The following is a 17043-nucleotide window of genomic DNA, read 5'->3' as shown; positions in this document are numbered from 1 at the left end:
GAGGGCTGTCGCGTCACAACATCTGGAGAGCCTAAGGTTCCCCACACCTGCCTCACAGAGACAAGAATTAAGTTGACCAACCACTGAGAAGCAGGGTGCTGAACAGTGAGGCTTTCTCATTAACAGTCGGAAATCAAAGGCTGAAGTTGCATCGCAGAGTAGCGCAGGGTGCGTGTAGCCATTGGAGCTGACCAGCTCAGTGATCACACAGTCCTTCAGCCTTTCTGCACAGTTCCTGCTTGCAGCAGCAAAGTTTACTGTACTCCCAGAGCATCTTGCAGCAGGCAGAGAGAGAAGGAGGTTGGGTGAAGGGACCGCTAGGGTAGGATCTACTTTTGCACGTCTTCTTCTTGCACCTTCTTAAAGGGCCCTGCACTATCTACTAATTGGGAGCTGCCTCCTCTTGATGGTGACTCCAGATCTACTACTTGAGGTGGGACAGGTCACTCTGTCCAATGGCAGGACCGGAACGGAGGCTGCAACGTAGCACAGCCACTGCCTGTTCCTCTGCTGCTTAAATGTCTCGGATGCCCAACGTCATATTGTTTGATGGCTTTAAAACACTTTTTAAAAACACCCGGCAAGTCCAAGTGTTTACAGAACAGATGCTGCAAGGCATGCCAAGCCTTTAGTTTCTCATGTGTGAATGGATAGCATGTCCAACCCATATAGCATGCATAGATAGCATGCACACGAAAGCTCATACCTATGACAAACTTAGTTGGTCTCCAATGTGCTACTGGAAGGATTTTTTTTATTTTGTTTTGACTGCGTCAGACCAACACGGCTATCTACCTGTAACCACCTCAGAGGGTTGTTGTAAGGCTAAAACACCGTTTGGTGGGAGACGACGGAAGGGAAACTAATTGAAGAAACAATCAGCTTTGTGAATTCCTGAATAACTTAGCAATTCTTTTAAAAGTTTCCCCTTGGGTCCTGCAAATTTCTGCCTGTTTTCTTTAGTCTGTGATAGCTGAGCGGTGAGGATGATAAACAGTAGACAATGGCACTCCTCAGGTAGCTAGATAAATCCTTAAGAAGCCAAATACTGTAGGGAGATACAGAGTCTCTTCTATTCAGTGCAATAACTTTGAAGTTCCGAGACATACAAATGGCATCTAATAATGTTTTATGGAGCAGTGAAGTTCTGGTATATGCGGCATGCTCTGAGAATTAGAGACATCTGGCTCCCAGCATGCGTACTTTCAGCAGTGGATAGCTTTCCACTCATTCAGCGGGATTCCTCTTTGCCTGGCTGGCCACCACATCTGTATTGGAAAAACAAATATTAGAATGCAGCGTGCAGCAGTCTGCACAGATGCTGTCAAATTGCACAGCACCGAACCTGGTTATGTAACAGGAGGTGGCAACATATGCATGATCCTAGTAATTATTTTCTTTTTTAACACAACCATATTTCTAGCCCTCACATTAGTGGATGCAAGAACTAGCAACCAGTAATGACCTGGATGGTTAAGTCCAGTCAAAGGCGACTATGGGGTTGTGTCTCTCTTTCAGACCAAGGGAGCTGGTGTTTGTCCACAGACAGCTTTCCGGGTCACGTGGTCAGCATGACTAAACCGCTTCTGGCACAACAGAACACCATGACAGAAGCCAGAGTGCATGGAAACGCCGTTGACCTTCCCGCCGGAGCGGTACCTATTTATCTACTTGCACTGGTTTGCTTTCAAACTGCTAGGTTGGCAGGAGCTGGGACAGAGCAATGGAAGCTCACCACCGTCGCACGGATTCAAACCGCCAACCTTCTGATTGGTAAGCCCAAGAGGCTCAGTGGTTTAGACCACTGGTTTGGAAGGGGTTTGAGTCAGGGAGGGAAGACCTCTGTTTGTATCTTTCCCTCAGGCCTCCAGGCTCTTTTCTCCCCCTGTATATCCACAATGCTCTCATTTCTCTACCCCCTCCACCAATCTTGTCCCTACAACCCCTAATAGCGATTTAAACTCTGTTGTTGTTGTTTTTTAATCCAAATTATTACAGACAAATTGGTAGATTTATGAAAATGCTTTCTGCAAGTTTTCTGTTCTTTACCAGGTGTCAGGACAGCCAGAGAAGCCATATCCCCCAAAGATGGATGGAAATCCTCTTTTGTGATGTGATAAGTCAGCGGAAGCAATTTGTAAAGCTATTTTTTTCCCCAGGAGTAGCTTCATCATGCTCTATGGAGTTATTGCTACCCTTCCATTTGGTTAATCTGAATAAGTAAGTGTGAAAGGAAGCAGCTGTTTCCTGCCTTCTACAGGCCTGCTATGACATGCACATCTGCATACAGTACCTGTATTCAAGCAAAGTTACCACCAGAACCCAAGGGGGGAACTTGCTGTCCATTCTCTCTATCTCAGCCTTCCACAACCTGACAGGGGCTGATGGAAGCTGGAGTCCAAAACATCGGAAAGGTGCCAAGTTGGGGGTGGCTAACTGAGCTGATGTCTCTTGTGTATAGAATCAGCTATCTCGACACTCAGCATCTAGGTAGCAGATAAGCTACCCATGCAAATTATGCAGAAGTATGATCTGCTAAAGATATAAACATGCACACACACATATTCAATCAATTTATTGTGTATAGCTAAAGGCCTTTACAATTTACAGCAGGGGATAAGAACAAGGCTGAAATCACACAACATGACCTATGAAAGTTAAAACATAAAAAATTACAGCATGAGGTTTTAAAATTAGAAAGCCTTAGCATATCTAGAACAGAGCTTCTTAGCTTCCAGAGCAATTGTTTTTTAAAAAAACAACAACACACACAAAAAAGATTACAATCGGGGTGGGGTTTCTTTTATATGATTATTAAGAAGAGAATATTATGCAACACAGTTCTTCCAGAGGAAATGTTCTCTGTGTCTCGAATCGTTGCCTCGTCATCAGGTTTTCCATCTTTCTAAATTGTGCTTGAAGTGTCTGTTCTGATACTACCAAAATTAACGTGACATAGGGTATCACTTTGTCTATTTTGTGTTCCTTGTGGCTCTTTACAAGTGGCTACACACACCCATTAGAAGATGCATGGAAATGTCATGCAGAAGCAGGGGTGGAATGACTGTCTTTGAAAGCTTAAGGAAAGGGCCATGGCTCGGCGGGTAGAGTATTGGCTTTGCGTGTAGAAGGTCCAAAGTTCAATGCCCAGCATCACCAAGCAGGGCTGGGAGAGACTCCCTGTCTGAAATCTTGACAGTCAGTATAGACAACATTGAGCCAGATGGACCATTGGTGGGACTGAGTACAAGGCAGCTTCCTGGGTCCTTCTTGTCCCCTGTAACGCTCACCCATTTCTGAACGTGACATACAAGATTTCTATCTACTTTCGCAAAAGTGTGGATCACAACCCAATTCTCCTACTGAAGCCTGGTTGAAATGAGCAGAAACTGTGCAAGAGCACAATAATTTTTATGGGTTTAGCTGTGCTGGATTGTGCCCTGTAGTGTTCAAATGTCAATATTCTCGGTTTTCCAAAGTTACTGGGTGTAAGCCCCACTCAGTGCTGTGAAACTTCCTTCTGAGCAAACATGTATAAAATTACACAGCAAGTGGGTTTGGTTTTGTTGCCTTTTAGTTTATTCTGAGTCATCGGAATAAAATATAACCATGTACTGGAGAGACCTAAAATCTGTGCTAAAATCTATGGACCCGTATAAGCTATCCAAGCTGAACAGAAGTACATATTTGTCTTATATTATACAATATAGAGCTGGTGTAAAAAGGTAAGAGACCGCTGGACGGTTAAGTCCAGTCAAGGGCGACTATGGGGTGTTGGTGTAGCATAATGGCAAAGAGACTGACCTATGTCCCCAGTTTGAATCACACCTCGACCATGAGCTCACTAGCTGGCCTTAGGCCACCAACAGTTTCTCAGCCTGTGCAATCTCCTCTTACCATATAAGGCTGTTGTAAGGATTACAAGGTCATTTATGTGAAGTGCTTTGAGCACTCTGAAGTTCTGCGTTCCAAGAAGCATTATCTAGGCTACGAGGGATGCGGGTGGTGCCGTGGTCTAAATCACTGAGCCTCTTGGACTTGCCGATCAGAAGGTCAGTGGTTCGAATCCCCGCGATGGGGTGAACTCCCGTTGCTCTGTCCCAGCTCCTGCCAACCTAGCAGTTTAAAAGCACGCCAGTGCAAGTAGATAAATAGGTACTGCTCCGGCGGGAAGGTCAACAGCAGGCACCCCCAAACTTCGGCCTTCCAGATGTTTTGGACTACAATTCCCATCTTCCCTGACCACTGGTCCTGTTAGCTAGGGATCATGGGAATTGTAGGCCAAAACACCTGGAGCGCCGCAGTTTGAGGATGCCTGGTCAACAGCGTTTCCGTGCACTCTCGCTTCCTTCACTTTGTTCCATTGCACCAGAAACGGTTTAGTCATGCTGGCCACATGACCCAGAAAGCTGTCCGTGGACAAACAGCAGCTCCCTCGGCCTGAAAGCGAGTTGAGCGCTGTACCCCATAGTCACCTTTGACTGGAGTTACCGTAACCATCCTTTACTTTATATATATAGGCTACTGGCAAAGAGATATACAGGGAAGTGGAAACCCTTCCCACTTTCTCCCTTGGTTTGCCGACAGACTTAGGGGGAATAAAGCTGGACTCACCTACGCCTGTCCTGTTAACACAGTTTCGAAATTTAGAAATCAGCACCTGAAGCTTTTCATAGCAAGGAGCTAAACATTTTCAGCTGCTAATTGATGCAGATCAACAAACGGCTGTTAAAAGGGGCTGCTTCAAAAGTTGCCTGTTTAAGTTCTTCCTGTTCTGTATTACCTTTTTATGATGTAATAATCAGATAATTGTTGGTTACGGAAAAATAAGCAGACCTGTTGCAAAAAAAGAGTTGTCAACTTTACACCACCCCCATTGGATTTCCCCAGACATTTCCTGCACATTTTTACACTTACGTTCACAACAATCAGTGCTAAAAACCTGGTAGATTTTTTTAAAAAAATAGCATTATTTGGAAGTGAACCCTTGTGACATTCCTGTGGGAATGGAATCAACTTTCCAATACAGCAACATCAAGCAGCTGCTAGTCTGTAGTAGGGCTGCCAACTTTTGAGTCACCCTTTCCCCTGCAACTGCAGTTTGATCTGAAGCAATTAGCAGGTGATCATATTTAACTCAATGCTATTTAAAGTTCCACCTATTGATTTATATGAATTAGCCTCTTCTATGTGGACGCGGGTGGCGCTGTGGTCTAAACCACAGAGCCTAGGGCTTGCCGATCAGGAGGTCAGCGGATCGAAGCCCCGCGACGGAGTGAGCTCCTGTTGCTCTGTCCAGTGTCCCAGCTCCTGCCAACCTAGCAGTTCGAAAGCACGTCAAAGTGCAAGTAGATAAATAGGTACCACTCCAGCGGGAAGGTAAATGTGCATTGCTCTGGTTTGCCAGAAGTGGTTTAGTCATGCTGGCCACATGACCTGGAAGATGTACAGTAAAGCGAGATGAGCCAGTAAAGCGAGATGAGCCAGTAAAGCGAGCTGAGCGCCGCAACCCGAGTCATCCGTGATGGGACCTAATGGTCAGGGGTCCCTTTACCTTTACCTTTTATTTGGCAAATGAGAAAGATGGTCAGATGCAAAAGAGGACAGTAGTATGGAAGACTAAATTTCAGATAAATTTTGAAGCTCGCAAGAGCCCCTGCTCTCTTTTTGCCCACCCTATAAATGAGCATGTTTGCATTGGGTTTTGGGAGGTTTTACAAGTGTACAATTGTGTTGTCATAAAATAAAGTACTTTTGGGAAATGTTTTTACTCTGCGGCCAAGATGGCAACAAACTGGTGATAACTTTTCCAAGTTCATTCAGTATGGATGATATTGATATGGTATTGAGCCCCCTTGTTTGGGTGGAAGCCAGCCCTGCTGTAGTTTCCAGACAATGCAAGGATACATAGTTCCTTACTCAGACATATTCTGGTGTTTAGGGACATAGCAATTTGGAAAACAACCTATAGAATACTCACGCTTAAGGATTGTCTTCTGTTCCTCCTCTAAATAAGACCAGTGGCTTTTAGTTTCCCCAAACTTTACATAGATGCCATTTTACGGCTTTTAGAGGAGCAACTTGTTTTGCTAGTACATTTAGAAATTTTAAACAGGGGTGTTTTGAAATGGATACAACCAGTTTCCTAAATGGGTTCCTGTCATAGGGAATATTGGGTGTATGTGGGAATTTGGCAATTTTAGCAATCTGCTTGCTGAACTTATATGCCTAGAACTAGCATAAATTATTTTTACTTTAATGTTTTCTGTGAAGAAGTATTGGTTTGGTTTGTTATTGTTATTATGGCCTTGGTCCAGTATACCTGAAGGAGCGTCTCCACCCCCATCGTTCTGCCCGGACACTGAGGTCCAGCGCTGAGGGCCTTCTGGCGGTTCCCTCGTGGCGAGAAACCAAGTTGCAGGGAACCAGGCAGAGGGCCTACTCGGTGGTGGCGCCCGCCCTGTGGAACGTCCTCCCATCAGATGTCAAAGAAAAAAACAGCTACCAGATTTTTAGAAGACATCTGAAGGCAGCCCTGTTTAGGGAGGCTTTTAATGTTTAATAGATTATTTTATTTCATTTTTCTGTTGTAAGCCACCCAGAGTGGCTGGGGAAACCCAGCCAGGTAGGCGGGGTATAAATAAATTATTATTATTATTATTATTATTATTATTATTATTATGGTATGTGCTTTGTGTTTTAATATTGCAAACCATCCTGATCTTCAGATGAAGGGCAGCATGTATGTATGAATGAATGAATGAATGAATGAATGAATGTAATAACACAAGAAAAAAGGTTCTCTGCATATACTATCTGCTCACTGAGGTTTGTAGTGTAAAATTTTGGTTTGTAATTAGACACGTGCACACAAACACACATATGAATTATGGGTTCTTCATTAAGGTCAGTGAAGCTAGATCACTCTCTGGGTGAATCCCTCTCACTCTCCCTTATCTCTGCAGCCTTGCTCCTCGTTTTTCATTCATTTCCAGTCCTCTTGTGTTATCTTAAACCGAGAAGTTTGCAGAGCAGGGCTGGGAAAAGGATCAGCGTTTATAGCCGGCTTCCTTAATCTGTCAATTTGCTGAGTGGTGCTTCTGGTTATAGTCATAAGGAAGCGTGTTTTATTTCAGTGGAAATATACTTCCTCGTCCCTTTCTAGGGTGCAGGATATGTCTCCCTGTGTCACAGCAGCATTCATTACAGGGACTGAGGGAACAGGAGAGGAGAAGGAACCATGTCAAAATTTTGCCAACATATCAAGGGTATGGTTACCAACTTGCCTTTTTCCTTTTTTACTGGTTCTTGTAAATGAAGCAATTTTAAAAATCCTGCTCTTCAGCCTGAAAAGCCTCCCAGAGTGGCTTACAAATCACAAAAAAGTGCCTGCACTCAGGCCTATGACAGCATGAAAAGAAAACTGGACTGGGAGGAGAGAGTAAACTAGCAAACTCAAGTTCAAGTTAAGGATAGGTCTGATATGTTCTGTCATTTTGGTTTAGGCAGTGGCTTCAAATTTATGTTGTTATTACCACTGGTCACAGAATAAATCCTACTACATTGCTACTGCCTTTTACAGAAGTCATATATAATAAATCTTTTCCTGGCATGGAAGAGAACATTGCAAGAAAACTCTGGTTTTTGTGCGCCAGGCAGCACTTTGAATGGCAGTGGAGAAAAGCTAGGAGGAGAAAAGTTGGCAACTCGATCCTTGGGTGGGAAGACGGAGGTTAACTCACACAGTGAGCAACACAGTTCTCTATAAATCAGAGATCAGCGATACCATGCAGGGAGTGGAGAGCAGAGAGTGCTTAGGCAGATTGGATTATTATTTTTTATTAAAAAATCATTTTCAATTGGGATGGAAATCTAAACAAGTAAAATAATGGGATTGCAGGGCAAAATAAGGGACTCAGAGGTCCCAAAATGACCACAGATAAGGCAATGGAGGACAACTGCAATTACTAAGGTAGCCCAAACTACTGTCGGGCATATTTCGAGGGAAGGTACATCAGAGACCGACAGAGGCCACCCACTTCCAGACAACCTATCTATTGGTCATTCATCCTTATTTATCTGCATGGAGATTAGACAACGTAAGCTATTTATTGAGCATTTCTTCTGCTATGTTTGCATGGAGGCTAGATGGCGTTGCATCAAAGCAATGCGCCTCCCAGTGCATTTTCCCCAGCTCTTCTCACACACAAACACAAAAAAAGCATCCCAAAATGGCAGTGCTGATACTCACCTCTAGATGGCAAAAGTGGCTCATCAAGATATCATCTCACTTTATAGCTTCACAGGGTCCCACTCTGCACTGGACTGTTTTCTCCTACAGAAATATAAGGGTGAGACGGAAGTATCACGTTGTCATATCTGAAAACTGCATGAGGGGGTGCAGTTGCTTAACTAGGAGCTAAGCTATTACATCCTCTTTACAAAGGAACCTCGGTTTCAAAGGTGATTAGCTAGATTTGTGGATATTAATCATCTTTGAGATTGAGGCTTCCCTGTAAATAGGAGCTGCAGGTGCACCATCTGTCAACAAAATACGTCCTGAAAAAGCAGCAAGAGTGGAGCCTGTGGGTGTAATCTCACCCTGTCCTTTTTCACATTACCACCTTTCTCTCACAAGATCCCTGACCGCATGATCAACTGTGCCACATGAGTTAATATTTTCATATTTCTAGTTACAGCAGGCATCCCCAAACTTTGGCCCTCCGGATGATTTGGACTACAATTCCCATCTTCCCTGACCACTGGTCCTGTTAGCTAGGGATCATGGGAGTTGTAGGCCAAAACATCTGGAAGGCCAAAGTTTGGTAGGTAGCCATGTTGGTCTGGCGTAGTCAATTTTTTTTTAAAAAAAAAATCATTCCAGTAGCACCTTAGAGACCAACTAAGTTTGTCATTGGTATGAGCTTTCATGTGCATGCTCATACCAATGACAAAACTTATTTTCATATTTGTTTAGTTTCTCAGCGAACCGGGTTTTATTTAGCATAGTGGCACCAGTTATTTAGAACACGGTTCTTATTGAAATCAGACAGGCACCTACAATTACTGCTTGCCGACAATGTTTTTGGTCCTGCCAAGTGTTTTTCGATAATTGAATTGATTTGTTGTTGATCATCTGTTCTGTATTTTATGATCTTTTAATTATTGTTTACTGGATACCAGTTTATAGGAATTCTTGAGCAGAATTCAATGTTGCGCTATGGTGATCGGTCCATGAGAGCGAGCAGTTCTGCTTGCCAGATGGAATTATCTCCCCCTTTCTCTGCCACCTGAGGTAGCCACACTACTCGACCCAGTGAAATGGCCACTCAGAGGACGGGCAAGGAGGCAAGGGCAAGTTTTGATCATAATCCAAGATGCCGCTCTACATATTCGGAGCAGGCCCTAACATTAGGCAAAGTGAGGCCACTGCTTCCGGAAGTCCCTCTAGCCTCCAAATCTCCATCCCTCCAGAATTCTTCCCACAGAGCTCTTCCGTGTTCATGATCGAGAAGGTGCATAGGAGCAGTCAGAGGTATTTACACATAAATATCTGTGACTGCACATGTCTGTTGGGATATACAGAATATCACCTGAGCAAGGTGCGACGAATGTCCCCCTCTCTATTACTAAAATGCGACACAGGAATCCAGAGGTGAAGCCACCCACCCTCTTCTCCCGCCTCCTCCAAATAAACCCTATTCTTGTGGGTTTATAAGTAAAGAGACTCTCCTTCCAGCTCATGTGGCCTGGTATCAAAAAAACCCCTCTAGGCTGTTTGATAGAATAACCTCCTGCCACCAGTTAAGGGTCTCTCTCGGCTTGATTCCCCCTACTGCAAAAGTTTGCCCTTTCCACGCTGGCAACGTGTTGACACCCCAGGTTATCTTTCTAAGCCTCCTCAGTGTTACTCTAAGACACAAACTTTCACCTCTTTTCCTGAGGTAAGTTTTGTCCTCTAATGAGTTACCACCTCTGTGAGTCCCGATAACTTGCTGGAAAAATAATGACGATACTTCTTGGCACAAAAGAGAAGAATTTTATTAACCTTAGAACATAATTGTTTCTTTAATGTTTCATGTGTTTATAAGCTACGTTTCGGTTTTAGATAATCTCTGTCAAACATTTAACATTGAGCCTTCCTGAACCTCATCTAGACCCCCACTATCCTGGCCTCTCAACTTTCTTCTTCACACCTACCCACTCCCTCTCCCTCTCCTCAACTGACAAAACCACTGCTGCCTCCTTTTAAACTGGGAACAATCCCGCCCCCACCAGAATGTTATGTCAGTCAGGCTGGAGGTGGATTAACTCTTTTCCAGCCAGGTAGGAATAAATATTTCAAAACCGTGTCAATCCGTTACAGAAGGACTCTTATACCATTCGTCAGAGCTGGACAAACAAGAGAATCACAAGAGCGGTTCTAGCTTTCTGACACATACCCCTATATAATATGTTAAAAGGTAAAGGGACCCCTGACCATTAGGTCCAGTCGTGACCGACTCTGGGGTTGCGCGCTCATCTCGCATTATTGGCCGAGGGAGCCGGTGTATAGCTTCCAGGTCATGTGGACAGCATGACAAAGCCGCTTCTGGCAAACCAGAGCAGCACATGGAAACGCCGTTTACCTTCCCACTGTAGCGGTCGGTTCCTATTTATCTACTTGCATTTTGACGTGCTTTCGAACTGCTAGGTTGGCAGGAGCTGAGACCAAGCAACGGGAGCTCACCCCGTCACAGGGATTCGAACCGCCGACCTTCTGATCAGCAAGCCCTAGGCTCAGTGGTTTAACCACAGCGCCACCTGGGTCCTATATATAATATGTTGCATGCATGTATATGTTCTATTTATACACACAGTGGTTGCATGCTGGAGCCCCTCTGTGTTGGAGCTGGGTTGGGCATGTTGCATCTTTTGAGAATCCTTCTACAGAAACATGTAAATACACTAAACCCAACCACATGTTTGTCACATGTTTTGTGACAAAATAATTCTCACTGGCATCTCCCACCCTTTGTACTAAGGGGGGTCACCCGGTGAACTGTTGCCTTTGTTCTAACCGGTGTTGAATTGCTGCTGCTCACTGCTGGAAATCGCTTGACCCACCCATGACTTCCCCAGAATCCATTTGAGGGCCCAGAGCCACCGTTCAGGAATCACGCTGCTCCACGGAACATGACTAACGCTTTCAGGAAAGGATTTCATCCTCTGCACGTATTGTTAAAACCGCAACAATTAAAACAAAGAGGTAGGGAGTGGGGGAAATTACACCAACAATCCCCAAGCTAACAATACATGCCAAGAATACAAGCTAAGAGTATAGCAACAACTCTTGCTGTTCCCGATGTTAAATGTGTTTGTGCTACGTGTCCTAATTCTCAGGCGCTAAGGGCAGAAGTTCACATCGCACAGCAAATGACATTGACACATAATGATAATGCAGGAGTATGGGGGATTGCGAACTATACATCCTCGCAGCTTTCTCTCCCTGCCTCTCCCCCGTCCCCCACAATTTGTTCTTGTTTTCGTCCCAGCTGGGCTAATGTCTGGCTTGAGGGTAAACATCAGTGAGAAATGGTCTTCAGACTCACACTGTGCCCAACGATGCTAAAAGATTCTGCCCTGGAATACTTCATGATTGAAGTATTCTGCATACAACTGATTTCAGGATTATAATTTTGACTAGGACCAGCTCTAGGTTTTAAGGGGCTTTCCTACACTGGCACACCCTGGCAGGTTTTTGTGGCAGTGGTAGCAGCAACAACGGCACTCTGATCAGCACCAGGTTTGGGAACCATCCGTTTAATTTCTCACAATGCCCTCAACTTAGGGTTGTGGGGCATTGTGGAAAATTAAAATGGCAGCTTCCAAGGTGGGCCCTGACAGCTGCCTAAGGGCACTGTGTGCTGACACTGGGCCTGATTTCAAGTGTCGTAGTTCACACCAGAACACTGCAAGTTGCAAGCCATGTTCCTTTAAAAAACCAGGCCAGCTATCAAGGTCCCATTTGAGATGTCCCAATTTTAATATATGGCTGGCCTTGATTTTGGGTTTATTAAGTTTCAGCACCTCTCTTCGAACTGGGCTTATCAGCTCCTCGGGGAGTTGAGAAGCTTAATTAAGACCCTTAAAAGGACAAAGGATGCCACATAAATTCATAGAATCGTTATAAATGTCAGCGCACTTCACAAGCTCTGGCAAAGTCAGATAATGAATAACAAGACCTTTAACTTTGTGATGTTTCCAAGCATGTCTACTTATTAGATACAGGCTCTTCAAAATAGCAGCCATAAAATGCTGCCATTTATAATCAAATCCGCATAATAATCTCTTTATTAAGAACTGGAAAATATAGGGTGTGTCTTAGAAGCAGCGTTTATATTCCTCTCTCACCCGGCCCTCCCCCCCTCCCCCTGTATGATTCAGATTGCTCAATAAACCCCAGTTTAGCACCATTTCTCAACACACTGTCATAGGGACTGATTTGCTTCTCACCATGATAGAAGTCAGTAGAAAGTGTGTCAGGGGGTGGGTTGACATGTCTCATGACTGGTCCTTCCGAAATAAAATCCAGCCACGTGTGTCATTTATTTAGCTGTTGATAATCTGCAAAACAAAACAAAAAAAACCTTCTGAGACACTTAAAGGAAGAAGCTATAACTGAGGGATGGGGAACACCTGGAAGTCTCATTTTCAACACTTACTCCTTCCAGATGGCCTGAGAAGAATTCAGTATTAGACCCTGGAGAGATGTAACCAATCAGGGTTGACAATACTGACCCAAATAGACCACATTTCTGTATTTTGTAGATGGCGGAGCCTTATAATGTTCTGCTAAAAGTGATAATGGGCACACCTTCAATCAACACACTATTGTTAAGGTAAAGGGACCCCTGACCATTAGGTCCAGTCGTGACCGACTCTGGGGTTGCGCGCTCATCTCGCATTATTGGCCGAGGGAGCCGGCGTATAGCTTCCAGGTCATGTGGACAGCATGACAAAGCCACTTCTGGCAAACCAGAGCAGCACATGGAAACGCCGTTTACCTTCCCGCTGTAGCGGTTCCTATTTATCTACTTGCATTTTGACGTGCTTTCGAACTGCTAGGTTGGCAGGAGCTGGGACCAAGCAACGGGAGCTCACCCCGTCACAGGGATTCGAACCGCTGACCTTCTGATCAGCAAGCCCTAGGCTCAGTGGTTTATCCACAGCGCCACCTGGGTCTGTTAAGAGTCACCTTTTAGCAACTATTGGTGCAATCCACACATTTACTGTATTAGAGTGGCTTGCTTGCATACAGATGCATGCCTATTCAGAAGCGAATCCACACAGAAACCAAGGTAGCTTATTTCCATTGAAATACTGTATAAGGGAGCTGCGTTTTATGGAGTCAGGCCACTGACCCTTCAAGCTCAGCACTGTCTACACGCCAACTGGAAGAGGTCTCCAAGTTTCAGACCGATATCTCCCCCAACTCTACCTGGAGATGCTGAGGATTCAACCAGGGACCTTCTGCATGCAAAGCAGATGTGCTGACACCGACTTGGCGTGTGTGCAATAAACGTTTGCACCCTGCGCATTATGGACTCCAGGAACATGGGAAGCTGCTGTATACGGAGTGATACCATTGGCCCATTTATTCAATACTGTCTACACCAAGAATGCAGAACCTGTGGCACTCCAACTCCCATCAGCCTCCAACTACTATAGTCAACGGTCAGGGATGATAGAAAGAAAGGACATACTGTAGCTGGAGAAGATAGCTCAGTGGTAGAGCAGCTGATCTGCATGCAAGTTGAACCACCACCAGCACCAGAGCGATTCCTTGCCTGTAATCCTGGAAACCCACTGCCAACCAATGTATACAGCACTGAGCTAAATGAACCAATGATCTGACTTGCTATAAGACAGCTTCTTATATTCCTGTGGGGGGGGGCAGAGGATCCCCATCCCTTATCTACATTGACTGGCAGCAGCTCTGCAGGGTTTAAGGTGGGAGCTATACCCAGCCCTATCTGGGATGCCAGGGACTGAACTGGGACCTGGAACTCCATTTTGCATGCAAAGCATTTGCTCTCCCATGGCGTCCCAGCGTATCCTCGCCAGCCAGAGGTTCTGCACATGCAATGTGGAGTGCTGCCTCCACACGACAGGACAGGATCTCAGGGCAGGGATTGGGTGGACCAAACCAGCAGCCCTTCCATATATGGAAAAGTAATTCATCTTCATGCGCCACCACTGCCTTTGAAATGCACTTGTTGTGGTCACCGAAGCCATTAACAAGGTACTCTCTAATATCCACCCCTACCCTGCTCACCTCCAGTGCAAATAATTCCTATGGGGTTAAGATTATTGCAAACAAACAAATCTCTTGCATGGTCTTGGAATGAGGTAAGTCCTTTACAGATAACCAGAAGCCACTCAGAAAAGGCAGAAAAACACTCCGACTTGGAAAAATGGTGATGGCTGCACCTTCCCTATCAGGCAAGCAGTGAACATTTACATTTAATGAAAGCATTTAATCTGTTAGAAATGTCAAAGAAAAATGTATTCCCACAAGTAGTCCAAAGGGAGATAAGCCTGTTATTGTAGAGGGTTGAGGGGGTGAAATCTTTGATCAAGGGGGCAACGTAACGTCAAAGATACTGGGACAGAGCCACATTGTGAACACAGAGAACTATGAGAAGCCTTCCGCAAACTGACGGTTTCAGCCGAGCAGCTATGACCTTTTCTAAGTTACTTCATTGTTCCATTATCCCCTCCCTTGATTGTACATTTCCCGGTCGTTCAGCGTTCTGTGCACACTGAACATGCCCAGTCCTCACTGGGCAGTTTTGCCATCCCCCAATATTTCCAACCCCCCCCAAAAAAATATTTATTTGTATTTCTACACCCCCTGCAAGCCTACCTGCTGATTCCTTTTCCTCATATGTGCATAGGGCTACAGAAGGATCCACATTAGGATAATGAGTTCATTCTTAGTGTACAGTCAGAAACTCGGTTGTCCAATGTAATCCATTCTGGAAGACCGTTCAACTTTTGAAACATTCGACAACCGAGGCGCGGCTTCCTATTGGTTGCAATAGCTTCTTGCACTCAAGCAGAAGCCACGTCGGACCTTTGGGTTCTGAAAAACATTTGAAAACCAGAGCCTTTACTTTCGGGTTTTCGGTGTTCAGGAGCCGAAACGTATGATAACGGAGGCGTTTGGGAACCAAAGTTTGACAGTATAGGATGAGCTCTTCCCTCCAACCACCACACTTTCCACACCACTCCAGCAGGTCTTGACCCTCCTCAATGTGCAAATAAAAGCGTACTATTCAAAAGTTATTTATTTCTTGTGTCTATGTTCAGCTTGTCCTTCATGGAACCCGGTGTGGCCTACAGGGAAGAGAAGCATAAGATGGGTCTTGTTTTTTATCCTCGTTTTTTATCCTCACAAGAAAGTTAGGCTCAATGGTACCTAGTGAGCTTCATGTCTAAGCAACCTTGTTCCTTCCCAGTCATAGCCCAGCATTTAAACTACTGCACCAACATATAATTTTGATAGTCTACACACGAGCATGACAACCAGGGTCTTCAAGGTACTTTTAATGCTGCATCTGAAATGCCTTTAAAGGAGAAGGAAGCAACTATCCAAAATACGAAATAACAATCCTCCTTATTCATTTGTATATGCAAGCAAACACACACACACCTCATAATGTGTTCCAATTACTTATCACAGGTGATAATTATGAGATAACCAGCCTCATATAATCCACATGCTTAAGTCTAATTAAGACACAAAAAGGTTAATACCACAGAGTAAGCTGTCCTGCCAGGCTTAGCCTATGTCACTTCCCCTCACTTTGGGAAGAAGAAGGCAATCAAGACTATTGTTCTTCTCCAGTCTACCTGAGAAGCTGAATACTGTATGGAAAAGCACATGAATCTGACCTTTAGGGACTTTTTAAACTTTTAACTTGAATGTGGTCTTTTTCTATGCCAGGGAAAGAAGGAAACTTTGGAAAAAATTTGGAAGGGCATATTCTAAAAGTCAAACAACCTGTATTTCCATGCTTTACTTTGCTGCGTAATTTGTGATTTTAAATCCTTGCTGGGGTTCTTTCACCAAAGAGTACTTGTCCCAAACTTGGCATCCAGGAATTTTCCTTTCTGTACCTATTTCCCATTACACATAATACCACAGTTTGAAGATACGTCCCATGGAAATGACTAGTTTGCACTTTCAAACATGATGCATCTATTAAATATATAAACTATTCCACCTCCCCCACACAAGGTGCTTAAGAACATCAACAATAAGGCCCTAATAAAAACAACCAAATGGTTATTTATTACATTTCTATTCCAAGGAGCTCGAGGTGGTGTGTGCATGGTTCTTCTCCCCATTTCATCCCCACAACAACCCTGTGAGGTAGGTTAGGCTCAGAGACGGTGGCCCAAGTGAGCTTCATGACTGAGGGAGGATTCGAACCCTGCTCTCCCAGGTCCAACACTCTAACCATTATGCCACGCTGCTTAACAATATCACTCAATCAATGAACACCCAGATTAAACCTGGCATGCAAATCAAGACTAAATAATAGCAGTCCCTTTAAAGACCAATACTCAGACATAGGCTAGCAGGGTGTGGGGGGAGAGGGGATGGGAATCTGAGGCGCCCTTAATGGATACCTGTAAGTCAGACCTCTCTGCCGTTCCTCTTCCACATAGTTTGGCAACAGTTGCGCCGCTTCTTCTTGCCAAGTAACTCTCATTAAATCCACTTGAGACTCCAGTGAACCCTGCAGGCTCTTACTTAAAAAGGAGGCGGGGGGGGGCAGAGGGGGGAGAAGGGATGGCGCTCAGCAGCTCCTCCGCTCCAGACACGGAGCCTGTCCTACCTGTGCGCACATGTTCCTAACCGCGCCAAGGGCTCAGGTAACACGCTTCACAACACACACAAACACACCCTCCCATCGGGTTAACCCCTAAATCGACCCACCCTCCTTCCTTCGAGTGGCAGCAGGCAACTCTCTGGCCCTGCCCAGCAAGCCT

At 44.8% G+C, this 17043-nt stretch overlaps 1 long non-coding RNA gene across 2 annotated transcripts; it reads right to left on the bottom strand.

Moving 5' to 3' along the window:
• Positions 1–737: 737 nt before the first annotated feature.
• LOC118079831 (uncharacterized) lies at positions 738–17002 on the bottom strand. Of its 2 annotated transcripts, none has more exons than XR_015948030.1 (5): positions 16681–16943; positions 14909–15381; positions 12496–12606; positions 8252–8335; positions 738–1268 (listed from the first exon to the last, which is right to left on the bottom strand). It is a non-coding gene; the product is annotated as an uncharacterized LOC118079831 (long non-coding RNA). The 2 variants fall into 2 exon arrangements; XR_009557195.2 differs by lacking the exon at positions 738–1268 and adding an exon at positions 6830–7212 and having other exon boundaries at positions 16681–17002.
• Positions 17003–17043: the final 41 nt, after the last annotated feature.

This window comes from Zootoca vivipara, chromosome 2 (genome assembly GCF_965207765.1).
Source record: "Zootoca vivipara chromosome 2, rZooViv2.hap1.1, whole genome shotgun sequence".
In the NCBI taxonomy this organism is placed as follows: Eukaryota; Metazoa; Chordata; class Lepidosauria; order Squamata; family Lacertidae; genus Zootoca; species Zootoca vivipara.
Note: the sequence above shows the minus strand (reverse complement) of the source record. Positions and strands in the feature narration are given on the sequence as shown.